At 43.6% G+C, this 15,954-nt stretch overlaps 1 protein-coding gene across 3 annotated transcripts in view; it reads left to right on the top strand.

Moving 5' to 3' along the window:
- The window catches only part of AGBL4 (AGBL carboxypeptidase 4), a 1,778,944-nt gene that overhangs the window by 479,625 nt on the left and 1,283,365 nt on the right, over positions 1-15,954 (top strand). The window lies entirely within an intron of this gene.

The following is a 15,954-nucleotide window of genomic DNA, read 5'->3' on the forward strand; positions in this document are numbered from 1 at the left end:
GCCCACGGTATAGGAAACAGTTGGCTGTAGGCGTTCGACCCTCCTCCTCCTCCTCCAGAAGCGAAAGCTCGTCCACAGAGCGCAGTCGTACGAGCACTCCATCTGCAGCTGCCACTGTTGCACACGATGTGTCCCCCTATCGAGCAGCTAGTGGAAAGTGTCAGCAGGCTGTGTTGCAGATGATGTGTTTGGGCGACAGACACACCGCCGAGGTGCTGGCCGAGTACTTGAAGCGACAAACTGAGTCATGGCTGGGCAGTGTACATCTTGAGGCAGGCAAGGTAGTTAGTGATAACGGCCGTAATTTTGTGGCAGCCATAGCCCTTTCAAAACTCAGCCACATACCTTGCTTGGCTCACACCTTGAACCTGGTGGTGCAGTGCTTCCTAAAAAATTATCCGGAGTTAACAGCCCTGCTCCAGAAGGTGCGAAGACTGTGCGCGCACATCCGCCGGTCGCCTGTACACTCCGTTCGTATGCAGAAGCTGCAGCGATTGCTCCACCTTCCCAACCACCGCCTCATTATCGACATTGCAACAAGGTGGAACTCCACCCTGCACATGGTGGAGCGGCTGTGCGAGCAGAGGCAGGCCATAATGCATTTGTGGGAGGATACACGGCCAGGCACTTTGAGAGCAGACATGGAGTTGACAGGTGTGCAGTGGTCGAAGCTGAAAGACCTTTGTAAAGTCCTTCAGTGTTTTGAGGAATGCACACGGCTGGTAAGCGCAGACGACGCCATCCTAAGCATGAGCATCCCACTTATGCGTCTGCTCATGCAAACTTTGACGCACCTTAAGGAGCAGGCGTCTGCAGCCAAAGTTGATGAGGAGGAAGAGGAGGAGGGAATCCTTGATGACATTCAGCCATTGTCTGCTCAGGGACCTCTCCTGGACGAGGTGGAGGAAGAAGAGGAGGAGGAGGATGATGATGGGGATGATTACTTAGGGGAGGAGGATGCATCTCGTGGGGCAAGTGAAAATGTTGGCGTGGCAAGGTCTGGTACAGGGTTTGTGCGTGACTGGAGGGATGTGGATTTGCCAGAAAGTGCTCCTCCACCCAGCACTCGCAGTGCATCATTGACACCGGGAACATTGGCCCACATGTCAGATTATGCCTTGCGGATCCTAAAAAGGGACCCCCGCATTGCCAAAATGATGAACGATGACGACTACTGATTGGCCAGCATCCTGGATCCACGCTATAAAGGCAAATTACAAAACATCATGCCACAGGAGAACCTTGACCTAATATTGGCTAATAAACAAGCAACTCTGGTAAATCGGTTGCTTGAGGCATTCCCAGCACACAGCAGCGGTGATGGTTCTCACACAAGCCGTACGGGCCGGGGGCAGCTTGGCAGAGGTGTTCGTGGTGCACACAGCAGAAGTGGCGTTGGAGACAGGGGTTTCATGACAATGTTGTGGACTGATTTTTCAAATACCGCTCACACAACTGGTAATACTGCATCGATGGAAAGTGACAGGAGACAGCAGTTGTCAACTATGGTTACAAACTACTTTTCCTCCCATATCGATGTTCTCCCACACAGGTCATTCCCCTTTGACTATTGGGCCGCTAAACTGGACACCTGGCCTGAATTGGCCCAATATGCCTTACAGGAGCTCGCTTGCCCAGCTGCAAGTGTGTTATCGGAAAGAATCTTCAGTGCAGCTGGATCAATCCTGACAGAAAAAAGGACCCGTCTGTCAACCCAAAATGTGGATGATCTAACCTTCATTAAAATGAACCACGCATGGGTTTCCAAGGATTTTGTCCCACCTTCCCCTGATGACACATAGGGTGACAGAAAAATGGCTTGCTTTGGTCCACCTCTTCCTGGTACTTCACCTATTTCGCCTTTTGCATCAGCTGAATGTCCAACATCAACATATGCCACTTTCTAAAACTCCCTAACTGTGCTGCCCCCCCCCATGGCCGGGGTCACCACCTAGCGCACGACACCGTGCGAGTGCCATTGCCCTGGACAGGTGGGTAGGCCGACTCTTGGGAGCGGGCACTGGCACAGGGTCCCTCATAGTGCAATCAAGTGTCTCTGACGGTGGTGGTGCACACCCGCAGTCAGACACACCGCTGTACTATGAGGGGCCCAGTGCCAGTACCGATGCCCACGAGTGGGCCCCCCTTGCTTGGGCAGGGCCCCAGCATTTGCAATCTTTACCTCCCTGCTCCTCCGCTGTGTAATCTGGGCCGTCAAATCCATACTGTGCCTGACACCGTCTGAGCCTGCCTCCTGATGTATAGACATATATTTTGAATGTGTACGCTATCCATACATGTTATCCGTGGAAACGGTACCCTTTCTAACCTTTGTGCAATCACGTGCAATCCATACTGGGCCTAACACCGTCTGAGCCTGCCTCCTGAGACATATATTTTGAATGTGTACGCTATCCATACATGTTATCTGGGGATACGGTACCCTTTCTAACCTTTGTGCAATCACGTGCAATCCATACTGGGCCTAACACCGTCTGAGCCTGCCTCCTGAGACATATATTTTGAATGTGTACGCTATCCATACATGTTATCCGGGGATACGGTACCCTTTCTAACCTTTGTGCAATCACGTGCAATCCATACTGGGCCTAACACCGTCTGAGCCTGCCTCCTGAGACATATATTTTGAATGTGTACGCTATCCATACATGTTATCCGGGGATACGGTACCCTTTCTAACCTTTGTGCAATCACGTGCAATCCATACTGGGCCTAACACCGTCTGAGCCTGCCTCCTGAGACATATATTTTGAATGTGTACGCTATCCATACATGTTATCCGGGGATACGGTACCCTTTCTAACCTTTGTGCAATCACGTGCAATCCATACTGGGCCTAACACCGTCTGAGCCTTCCTCCTGAGACATATATTTTGAATGTGTACGCTATCCATACATGTTATCTGGGGATACGGTACCCTTCTAACCTTTGTGCAATCACGTGCAATCCATACTGGGCCTAACACCGTCTGAGCCTGCCTCCTGAGACATATATTTTGAATGTGTACGCTATCCATACATGTTATTTGGGGATACGGTACCCTTTCTAACCTTTGTGCAATCACATGCAATCCATACTGGGCCTAACACCGTCTGAGCCTGCCTCCTGAGACATATATTTTGAATGTGTACGCTATCCATACATGTTATCTGGTGATACGGTACCCTTTCTAACCTTTGTGCAATCACGTGCAATCCATACTGGGCCTAACACCGTCTGAGCCTGCCTCCTGAGACATATATTTTGAATGTGTACGCTATCCATATATGTTATCTGGGGATACGGTACCCTTTCTAACCTTTGTGCAATCACGTGCAATCCATACTGGGCCTAATACCGTCTGAGCCTGCCTCCTGAGACATATATTTTGAATGTGTACGCTATCCATACATGTTATCTGGGGATACGGTACCCTTTCTAACCTTTGTGCAATCACGTGCAATCCATACTGGGCCTAACATCGTCTGAGCCTGCCTCCTGAGACATATATTTTGAATGTGTACGCTATCCATACATGTTATCTGGGGATACGGTACCCTTTCTAACCTTTGTGCAATCACGTGCAATCCATACTGGGCCTAACACCGTCTGAGCCTGCCTCCTGAGACATATATTTTGAATGTGTACGCTATCCATACATGTTATCCGGGGATACGGTACCCTTTCTAACCTTTGTGCAATCACGTGTAATCCATACTGGGCGTGAGAACGGCTGGCTAGCTGTTAAGCAAGCTACAGCACCTGTGGTTTGCACACGTAAGTTTTTCATTTTTTCAGGAATGACGGTTAGGCCTAATTCCGGAACTGCGGTTGACCTGCACTTACTGGGAAATCATTGTTCGCGGGTAATAATTGTAATCAGTGATCCCCATCACTAACGTTGTTCAGCGGGTTATCTGCACCTGTAAGCGACAAACGCTGGCCTTTTCAGTGTAGCGCACATGCAGCCACGGACATGTAAGGGCATGACACACCAGTTATTGGCCAATCTCATGTGCCAGAGCCTCACGTGTCCCTCTAGTAAGCCGGACTCGGACCGCGGGGCATGACGGAGTCTCGTTCGTTAACGGAATTAAGCTTGCAATGTGTGCATCTGTTCTGTAGCTGGCATGGTTGAGGTTTCCCAGGTGGAGTCGAATTTAACCGTAGGCTCCACTCCTGGTGGTGCCCTTCTGGACATTCCTTTAAGGTTCAGCTTTGCAACCATACTGCCCACGTAAAACAAACACTTTGCCTTCATGAACGCTGTTTGGAGGGTCATGACTCGTGGGAATAACGCCGCCCAATCAGTTAACCTGCTAGAGAGATCCTTCGTTGCTCCCAAGCATGACATCACACTCCCTAGGAAGAAGGTAATGCCACTGTGGCGACCGTACTCCTGGGGGCGACACAAGTGCACTGATGCCCAGCCACTGCTCGATGAATCTGCTGGTACATTGACCCAGACCACTACATTCCCCTCGCACGCTACACGACCTGAATCTGACCCTGATGAAACTCAGGTTACCCTTCCCATATACAGTTCCATCTTACACGGTGACAAAGAGGAAGCTGCAGATGAAAGTGCAGGTTCGGCCCACCCGCCATCAGACACACCACCGTACTATCAGGGGCCCTGTGCCAGTGCCGTTGCCAACGAGTGGGCCCCCCCTGCTTGCCCAGGATCACAGCACTTGCAAAGTTGAAATACTTTGCAGTGAGATGGAAGATGGGGACGACGAGGAGTCCAGACAAGTACAGGGATTCCCTAGCGAGGAGACTTATTTGATTGTTTTCAATGTTGGGACAGCAATTTTTGGGGAGCACTATACTCTGGAGAATGATAGATGGGGCCCACCATACACTGGAACATTCCAAAGGTGGACATCAGACACTGGAGCAGCATTTACAGGGCCCATTATACACTAGAGCATTAGAAATGGGGCCCATTATGTTTGGAGCATTATTTGGGCCCATAAGACAGTGGAGCTTCATCCATGGGGACCAACATATACTGTAGCATTATGTGGAGCTCATCATATACTGTTTCAAACATTATATGGGACCAATGATTCTGTATGGAGAAATAGATTGGCCTCGTCATGAGATGTAAAAAGTGAGGTATTTTTCATTGTACTATACCGCTATTTATCTGCCGTATCGGAGCATGATGAATTGTGGTATGTGTTAAAGGGGCGCTCTTTCGCCCAGGGCACATGAAAACCTGGAGCCAGCCCTCCCCCCCACAGTCTGTAGCCAAATAACCCCCATTTTTCAGTGCGTAACTTGTATTATGAAGTTAATTAAGGTTGACAAGCTTAAGTAAGAAGAATTGATGCTTTTGGCATTCAAATGGGCACTGTTGGTGTGTTTCCTGTCCTCCTCTCACTGCCGACTTTTATTCCCCATTGACTTACATTGGGTTTCGTGTTTCGGGACGACCCCGACTTTTCCCTATAATCGGACGATCTTGCTCGACCCGACTTTTGGAAAAGTCGGGTTTCACGAAACGAAACGCGACCCTAAAAAACCAAAAGTCGCTCAACTCTAGTAGTAACTACTATGAGAGTAAGAGTTATTGAGAGAGTAGTAGTTACTGATAGGGTGCTAGTTACTGAGAGGGGAGTAGTTACTGAGAGTGTAATAGTTCCTGATAAGGCATTAGTCACTAATAGGGTATGAGTTTCAGATGAGGTAGTAGTTACTGAGAGGTCCAAGTTACTGAGAAGGTCCAAGTTACTGAGAAGACAATAGTTCCTGATAAGTCATTAGTTACTAATAGGGTATGAGTTTCAGATAGGGTAGTAGTTTCTGAGAAGGTCCAAGTTACTGAGAGGGTCCAAGTTAATGAGAAGGTCCAAGTTACTGAGAGTCCTAGTTACTGAGAAGGTCCAAGTTACTGAGAGAATAGTTCCTGATAAGGCATTAGTTACTTATAGGGTATGAGTTTCAGATAGGGTAGTAGTTACTGAGAGGGTCCAAGTTACTGAGAGGGTCCAAGTTACTGAGAGGGTCCAAGTTACTGAGAAGGTCCAAGTTACTGAGAGAATAGTTCCTGATAAGGCATTAGTTACTAATAGGGTATGAGTTTCAGATAGGGTAGTAGTTACTGAGAGGGTCCAAGTTACTGAGAGGGTCCAAGTTACTGAGAAGGTCCAAGTTACTGAGAGTCCTAGTTATTGAGAAGGTCCAAGTTACTGAGAGAACAATAGTTCCTGATAAGGCATTAGTTACTAATAAGGTATGAGTTTCAGATAGTAGGGTAGTAGTTACTGAGAGGGTCCTAGTTATTGAGAGGGTAGTATTTGCTAATAGGATAATAGTTACTGATAAGGTAGTGGGACTAATAGAGTAGTAGTTACTAATAGGGTAGGAATTACTAATAGGGTAAGAGTTACTGATAGCGTATTAGTTACTTAGAATGTGCTAGTTACTGAGAAGATACTATTTACTGAGAAGATAATAGTTACTGATTGGGTAGGAGTTACTTAGAGAGTAGTAGTTACTGTGAAGGTAGTTACTAATAAGATTGTACTTACTGAAAGGGTACTAATTATTGATAGGACTTACAGATGAGGTGGTAGTGACTGAGATCGTAGTACTTACTGAAAGGGTAGTAGTTGCAGAAAGCGTAGTAGTTACTGAGAGGGTACTAATTACTGATGATTGATAGAGTAGTAGTAAAACAGAGGGTCCCTGTTACTGAGAGTGTAGTAGTCGCTAAGATACTAGTAGTTACTGAAATGGTAATAGTTACTATGCATGTTTTAGATACTAGAGATTACTAGTTACTGAGGGTGTATTAGGTACTTAGAGGGTACTATCTATTGATAGAGTAGTAGTTGCTGATCTGGTAATAGTTACTTAAGAGTGTAGTAATTACTGAGAAGGTAGTAGTTACCAATAGGCTTGTAATTAATGAAAAGGTGCTAGTTACTGATAGGAGTTACAGAGGGGTGGTAGTTATTGAAAGGGTAGTAGTTACTGAGAAGGTAGTAATTGAAAAGTAGTAGTTACTGAGAAGGTAGTAATTACAGACAGGGTAATAGTTACTGAGAGGGTACTAGTTATTGATATGGTACTAATTACTTATAGAGTAGTAGTAAAACAGAGGGTCCTTGTTACTTAGAGAGCAGTAGTTCCTGAGATAGTAGTAGTTACTGAGAGGGTAATAGTTACTGAGGTGAAACTATCTACCAATAGGGTAGTAGTTGTGGTAGGGTAGTAGTTACTTACAGAGTACTAGTAACTGTGAAAGTAGTTACTTATAGGGTTGTAGTTACTGAAAGGGTACTAGCCAATGATAGGGTATTAGTTACTAAGATGGTACTAGTTACTGATAGGGTATTAATTATTAATAGGGTGTTTACTGAGAGAGTAGTAGTTACAGAGATGGTACAAGTTAAGGATAGATTAATAGTTACAGAGAGGATAATAGTTTCTGAGAGAGTAGAAGCTACTTAGAGGACATTAGTTTCTGAGAGGGTAGTTACTGAGAGAGTCGTAGTTACTGAGAGGGTACTAGTATCAGAGAGCAGTAGTTATCATGAAAATAATTCAATGAAAAGAATAGTTATTACTAATGTACTTATAAGTAAAACTTATTCCTAAAAGAGTAATAGAGAGAAGCAAAAGTAGGTAGTAGTTACAGAAAAAGTAATATCTATTGAGAAAATTGTAGTTACTAATTGGTTAACAATGTAAGTAAGATGGTAGTAGTTCCCAAGAGAATAATAGAGAGTAGTAGTTAATGAGAAAGTATCAGTTACTGAGAGGTTAGTAGTAACTCAGAGAGTACTTTGTGCTGACAAAGTAATAGAGAGAAAGTAGAAGTTTGAGAAAGTAATATTTAAAGAGCAAGCAATAGTTTCTTAGTGTATTGACAACATTAGCAGATGGTATTTAAAATGTAGCAGTTCCTGAGAAAATAAAAGTTAGCAAGAGTGAGAAATAATTTGCACCTTATAGTAATCTTCCTCCTGTTGTACTGGAGAAAGCAACACAAACTTATAATCTTCCCTGAGATAGACAGGTGGCACAGAGGTGACTACAAATGCACTAAGGAAAAAATGGTTCATTGGTCACAATTCTAACATTCTGGAGTTGCCTTAGATCAGCTAAGGCTAGTTTCACACTAGCGTTTATTTCCTGCAGCGCACGGCGCCGCTAAGCCCCGCCCCCTCCAGGTTCCCTGCCCGCCCCATCTGGTCATCGCCGCCTACTAGCGCACATGGGCGCTTGCGATCTGCGCACCCTATCTTTAGCATAGGGTGCGCAGATCGTGCGCTGGCCGTGCGCTAGCAGGATTTTGCCGTGCGCTGCGCACTTTTGAAGGTGCACCCGTGTGCGCCGAACGCAGCATGTTGCATTTCGGCGCGCACGGCACACCTTCAAAAGTGCGCAGCGCACGGCAAAATCCTGCTAGCGCATGGCCAGCGCACGATCTGTGCACCCTATGCTAAAGATAGGGTGCGCAGATCGCAAGCGCCCATGTGCGCTAGTAAGCGGCGATGACCGGATGGGGCGGGCAGGGAGCCGGGAGGGGGCGGGGCTTAGCGGCGCGGTGCGCTGCAGGAAATAAACGCTAGTGTGAAACTAGCCTAGGAGTGATTTAATTTTGTAGTTAATATTAACACCTACATAATGCACATTTTCAATAAATATTCAATAATTTATCCTCCCATGTTTTAATTATATCTAGAACTGCAGCTAAAGGGGTTTTCCAAATCCTTATTTTTTTATTTAAATCAACTAAATATGGATTAAAATGCTAAATAAATTGTACTTGCTTTTAAAATCTCCCATTGATTTGGACATATACCGTGCTTCTTTTTTTTCCTGTTTTTTTTCCTGAATGGGACTGAGCTGCAATACTAACCGAAGCCGGCACTAAAATGGGGTCCTGAGTTCAAATCCCAACAAGGACAACCTCTGCAAAGAGTTTGTATGTTCTCCTCGTGTTTGCGTGGGTTTCCTCCAGGTTCTCCGGTTTCCTCCCACACTCCAAAGACATACTGATAGGGAATTGGGCCCCATCGGGGACAGTGCCAATAATGTCTGTAAAGCGCTGTGGAATTAATGGCGCTATATAAATGATTAATATAAATAAAAGTAAGGAGCTGTGCTTCACAGCAGTGTAAGCAATGAAGGGGACGTAGCATTCAGTGGGGTATTACAACCCCTTCAAAAAACCGATCGTCAGGATTGCTGAGGGTCTGAGCCTCTGATCTAGTATTGAAGGACTGTTCTAAAAATATTCTATCAGTTTTAAACATCCAGAAAACAGTGTAAACACTGACAGCTCACCAGTGAGTCCCGCCTCTGAGGAGCACAATTTATATTGTTCCTCTAATTAAAACAGTAAAAAAAACCTCATAGAGCATGTCTGTTTTCCATTATTTTTTTTCATACTATCTCAGATCAATTGCCTAAGTCATTTATTACTTTTGCACAATCCAGAAATTCTATAGGGAGCTCTTGGCTGTGCCTTGCTCTAGCATTGGCCAGGTCATTGGATCTGGGTTTTTGGCCGATGATACTGTGTCACTTTGCAGCTGTAATCACAATGGATGGAAGTGTATGCAGTTCTTCATCTGTGAAAAAAATGACAAGTGCACAGTCCTGCTGCAATCGCACCATCCCGGCCAGGCTGTTTGGTAAACCAAATATGTTTCTGCTTGAAGTATTTTGGACAGAGGATTCGCTGTTTAAAAAACATGCCAGCTCTGATAGATGTGCTCTTTAATTGGGGAATTCTTGGCTGTGCTGTTTTACTTCTCATTTCTGTGTGATCGAACACATTTCATTATTGACTCACAACATTCCAAGCCATTTGGACTGTGTTTTTTTTTATGAGATCTAAGAAAGGAAGACATTTTAATTTTTGGCAGCTTTTGTATCTCATTTTTCTCTGCACGATTTCATTTATTGGCTCGTGAATATTAGGTGCTGCTTTTCAAATTAACTTTGCAATCACCTGATAACAACGTGATCATTAAATTCTGCAGGAAATATTAATCTGTTGTGTATGACATCTAAGGGAGCAGAAATTAAAATATTTATTTTTTTTTGCTTAAGTATCAGAACAATTTCCTTCTGATTGGAGCTGGTCCAGTGCTAGTAGATAGCAGATTTTGTCAGGGGAAGCTACTGCCAGATAGACATTATCTCTGCAGCGACCTCTGCAGGGAAAATGTAGTATTACATTGCGACTACTCAGTTAATAATGGATGGTTTGAGTCTATAAGAGTGGGAGCTGTTCTTAAATGGAACCTGATAGGAGATTGAGAATGAGACACTGTCTATATAATTTTTAGTCATGCATGTTTTACCCTGAAACTTGGCTTTTTTTTAAAAAAAACCATACATTGAAAAGCCGCCCAGAGATTGAGTCTCCAATGACTAGTCAAAGAGGTCAGCTCTTAAAAGCACTTCCACGGACAGGCTTTGGGCAAGCCACCTTATCTAGGAGGTTTCAGAGTAACCCTGGCCTCCACCCCTTATACAGGTATCTGGACTCATGGAGGGTTGGCTCAGCCTCAGATTGGCTGCTGGCCAATGGAGCAGGCTGGCAGAGGATAGTCAGAATTCGAGTTTGCTATGAAGAAGTCATGATCCTACAAAATCCTAAGACAGTAAAAAAAAAAATGAAAACACAGGAGGAGGTCAAGGATGGATATAAATAAGATGAGCAAAAGCTGGGAAGCAGGAGTAGACCAAAGAAGTGTAAATTATAACTGGCAACTGCCAGCATTTTCCTGGGAGTTTTAGTAAGATGAGGTGCTGTCACACTGGCCACAGCAGGAAGTTGATTACTCCTTCTGGACAGCACACAGACCCATACTACCAGAATGGGTGATACTAGAGGTCCCAGCCATACTAGCATCTCTGGCTGGACAGAGTCATCCATAGATTTTGGTCCCGACGCCTTCTCCATCATAAGCGCCACCCACAGAATTAAAATGGAAGTTCCTGATGCCAAAAAATGATATTGCAGTAGCAGTCCTATTTTCAGATGTGACACAGGTCTTGAGTCTTCATTTTCACATTTGTGGTCCTGTTCTCGGCACCTCGGTCAATGACTGGGCTCAGATCTTCTCTTTACAAGTCTTCAGTCTCACTAGGTCAGGAATCATCATGATATCTATTGCCCATGATGTCATGATGTTTCCTGACCTAGTGAGACTGAAGACTTGTAAAAAGAAGAACCTGCCTGGAACTGTGAGTCTTACATAGGAGCTCCGAATAGTAGGTGAGAGCCTGGAAAAGGTTTGGAAATGTCATGTTGTTTCCCGACATAGTGAGAGTGAAGACTTGTGAAGAGAAGAATGAACCAGAACTGTGAGGGTTAGATAGGAGCTGCAAGTAGTAGGTGAGGGCCAGGAAGAGGTAATTGTTTTTTTAATTCATCCTGTCCCTTGGAAAAAAAAAACTAAATTGTGGCCTACCAGATACCATTTTGGTGTATTTGCATGAATCGATTGGCAAAAAGAAAAGAAATCAGATCCTGCCATATTGAAATTTTGGGTGAAATTCGAGGTAAAGTCAATTCAACTGGAATCGATTTGCTCCTCTCTAGTTATATGCACAAGCTATTTCATGCAGTTTAGAAGCTTTGGGACGAAGAAGATTTGACGTTCAGTACAACAACGCTTAGAATCAAAATGTAACCAGGTGATTGGAAGCGTCCATTGCCCAGACACAAACAACATGTGAGTGCCATTCCCACCGCCGGTCCATATAATGTCTAAATGCGCTTGAACAATAAGTGTGTTCTTCTTTATCATCTCTTCTGCACTGACAAAGAAAGACAACGCTCGCGACAATGACCACGGCCGATAAAGAAGCGTGCCATTGTGAAGGCTTTGGATCAGTTTTTTCTTTTTTTTTTCTTGTACCTCTTCTTTGTATAAATAAAACATTATTTCAGATGTTCAATTAAGATAAGTGCCCTTAATTTACAGCCTCACTCAGTTGTGCTCTCTCATTATTCAGAGCACTGTCTGTGATTCACACAGACAATTACTCTCCCCCGCTCGCCCCAGTTAAATTACTGGTAATTTCTGGTTTCCCATTTATTTGGAAGGACAAAGCGAGCCACTGCATTACAGCCTTGCACTGGGACTAATGCTTTTACTTAATAATTTTCAACTCCTGGTGTGTGTGTCTTCGAGAGTCAGGTGGAAGGGAAAAAAGAAAAAAAAAACAACTTCAATGTTGTATTTGTGAAAGCCGCGTTTTGTTCCGAAATAGCGGAAAACAATTGCTCTTGTGATGCCATCTGCTCTATTACTAGAAGGGAAGGTTATCCATAAGCAAGCATTAAAAGATGAACGCGGATAAATTCGGAAAGTAAGAGGACAGGAGACTTGGAAATTTTTATGACTAAATACAGTTGAATTGAGCTTTTAACTGCCCAGAAGTATTCCAGAGGAGAGATACAGCCTAAGAGGGCTTCAATGAAAGAATTCGATTACAATAACCCGTAGCTGCTGAAAGTTATAGAGGATATGGTACTGCCACAAAGAAATGCATTAGGAGAATAATGGTCAATCTACTAGAGGAAGGAAGGACCTTCAAGATATCTGTCTATTATTTGGAAGAAGGTTTAGATTATAGCATAGAAACTTCCAACCACTAGAGAGCGGACACTCTTTCTTAATAGTTACTCAGGCAGGAAGGTCAATTTCTAAGGAACCGAAATATTTATTGCTTAGAAGACAGATGGTCCTCCAGGAATGAGAATGTCCATCTACTGGGGGTAAGACAATTATTAGGCTGGAAGTCATTTCATCAATATGATTCTGTTCTGTCCTAAAAAAAGAAGAGATATCAGAATATTCAATGTTGGATCTAGATATATGTGGGACCCACTTGTAACTCGAACACAGGGTCTTTGGAAATTTTTTAGTATACACATCTCTTTCCAGTTCTAATGAAGCACTATTGAGCCTCATTCTCAACAGAGATTTGGGTCCCAACAATTAGACCCACTTCTATCGGACATTTATGACATATCCTGGGGATATGCCAAAAAATGTCCAAAATGGGAATCATATTAAAGGGGTGTCCAGACTTGGGGCTCAAGTCTGCAGTCACTCTATACAGGCTTGTAAATCCTCACAGTGCGCACTGTCAGGATTGTCCAATGCGATTTGCAAACATGCAGTCACATGCCGTCATGACATGTGCCGCCTTGACATGCGCAAGTGTGTTGAAAGAGGATTTGCTTGTGATGTGATTGGAAATTATACTCGCTATGTTTTTTACTGTTCTTTGATCAGATAGATAATATATCCTATCATACCACTTCTTAAGGCATCAGTAGTTTTAGTAACCTCAAGCAATCATAGGTAAAAAAAAGAAAAAACTCAAATAAATAAAAAGTCAACTGATGTTTTAAGAGGGGTTTTCAAAGTCTATACAAAGAGAACAAAAAGGATATGATCAAACAGTGAGCTGCTTACAAAGGCAAGTGGAACAATTGATCACAAGTTACAATATTTATGAAGCCCATTATATCCTTTGAGGTTGAGGTTCTTCTATCTTGTACAAGTAACTTTGGAACATGCACAGTGCTCTATATAGAGAGTATTTTTGTTTCAATTCAATAATCTTCCTTATATCATTTTCATTTTCTAGTTTGATATGATTCTTTTTAGAAAAGATCAATTCTGAATACCTTCCAGTAGCTGAATGTTTATGATGGTGTTTCATAATGGTCTTTCCAAGGCAACCCTTTTTGGTTTAATACCGATGTTTTCTTCTATAAATTTTCTTTTGAATCAATATATGCCTTAGCTGTGTGCACAAGATTATGAGATTTTAAAAAAATGGAGAAATAAACATGATTTTGTGAGATATTAGTAGTATATGTGGCTATCGAAGTTCACCTGTGGTTGTGATGTGCAAAGCAATCTGTTAAGGGTTTCCATAGAATATCAAAAGAGTATCAAGTTTCATGAGAAATTTGTGTCCTTATCCAATTTCTAAAAAATTCTAAAGTCGGCCATACATATTCTATGGCTGTCAGCCAAATGATTCTTAGGTCAAGGGTTTTTTCGACAGACATCTCAGCCAACACTCCCATACACAGTAGAACTCGCTTGGCTGTCATCAATTTTGTCCGACTCTCATACATGGGAGTGCTTGCCTGGTCGACAGATATGTCAGCCAATGCTCCCATACACAGTAGGGCTCACTTGGCTGACAGCAATTTTGTTCGATTCTCTCATTCACGGGAGTGCTCGCCCTGTCGATAAACATCTCAGCCAACGCTCCCATACACAGTAGGGCTTGCTTGGCTGATAGCAATTTCATACGAATCTCTCATACATGGGAGTGCTCGCCCGGTCGACAGACATCTCAGCCAACGCTCTCATAAACAGTAGGGCTTGCTTGGCTGACAGCAATTTCATCCAATTCTCTCATACACGGGAGTGCTCGCCCGGTCGATATACATCTCAGCCAACGCTCTCATGCACAGTTGGGCTAGCTTGGCTGACAGCAATTTCATCCAACTCTAATACACGGGAGTGCTCGCCAAGTCGACAGATATCTCAGAAAACGCTCCTATACACAGTAGGGCTTTCTTGGCTGACAACAATTTCATCCAACTCTCTCATACATGGGAGTGCTCACCCGGCCGACAGTCATCTCAGCCGTCTCTCCCATTCAGAGAAACGCTTGCCTGGCTGAGCGGTCTTGTGTTTTCTATGAGAAAACTGCCAACTGATATGTTTACCAGCGGCTTATCTCAGGTAGAACAATGCGATCAGCATTTCGAAATAAGACACGTACAATTGACATCTTTCCCAACTATAAGTTGTCCGGTGCCCCTATAGAGTATCGGCCGAACTCTTGGATATCAGCGGGTTCAATTGACATTAGTCTAATGTGTATGTGGTCCTTCACGGTAGATATATCTGTTAGCTGAGTTCAACTTGAGAATGTCACTCCTGCCATAACTATTTTGCCTGCTGTTTTGCCATTGTTCAACCATATGGATAGTACATGTCCACCAGCATAAAAGGCTTCTCCTTTTGAGTGCCTCTCCATTTTGGTTCATGGAGCGGTACCCCCATGTATGATGTACTGTATGTCCTAAAAGGAAAATTTGGAAAAAAAGGACTTGTCAAGCCAAAAAAAGTCCATAAAGTAGATAATGCCTTAAAATACTAAAAGGACTTATACTCATCTGACAAATTTCAAGCCATTTTAGTGCCGTCGCTCCAGTGGTAAGTGCCAGTCTCTGTTGATTTCCCTGCAGCGATGATGTACCAACCACTTGCACTTGACTGCTGCAGCCAATTACTTGCTTCAGTTGGGATGGTGGCTCGGGTGGTGCATGACTGATGAATCCTATAACATGCTAGAGGACTCATGCGCACAAGTAGTGAGCACTTGTGTGGTCAGCACCAAAGCAGTGACACTGGTTTGACACTGGAGTGGCAGCTGAGTATAAATAAATGTTTTATGACATTTCTGGCTTTATGGTCATTTAAAAAAGTCTTTGGACTATCCGTATAAAAGCCACCCATATGAAGTATATTTGTTATACTTTGATGAAGTTTCCTCTATGAACCAGAGTGGAGAGCCAATAACCAACAGTGGACTCCTACCATCCATGACTGCATCGCTTTTGGCAAGATCAGTTGATTGCCGTAGATCTTGGGATCCAGACTGACAGTTGTCTGTGATGAGACCACCATGTAAATAAAATATATTGGTAAAATGGCTGATTTAAAGTGTTCTGAATGGGTGCTTTAAAATGGAAATAAGATTTCAGGAGAAGCATTTTTAAGGAATTGTCTACAACATCAATCCCTAATCTTAAAAGCAAGGGTGAACTCCTGAAAGTTGTTGTCACAAATAAGATTCCTACCTGAAACATCTCTGAGCGGGCTTGAATAATTTTTGCCATCTCTACTCCTAAGTCTTACGAAGTTCCAAAA

Source organism: Dendrobates tinctorius, unplaced genomic scaffold (assembly GCF_039654945.1).
Source record: "Dendrobates tinctorius isolate UK_male_01 unplaced genomic scaffold, ASM3965494v1 ptg000061l, whole genome shotgun sequence".
Classification (NCBI taxonomy): domain Eukaryota; kingdom Metazoa; phylum Chordata; class Amphibia; order Anura; family Dendrobatidae; genus Dendrobates; species Dendrobates tinctorius.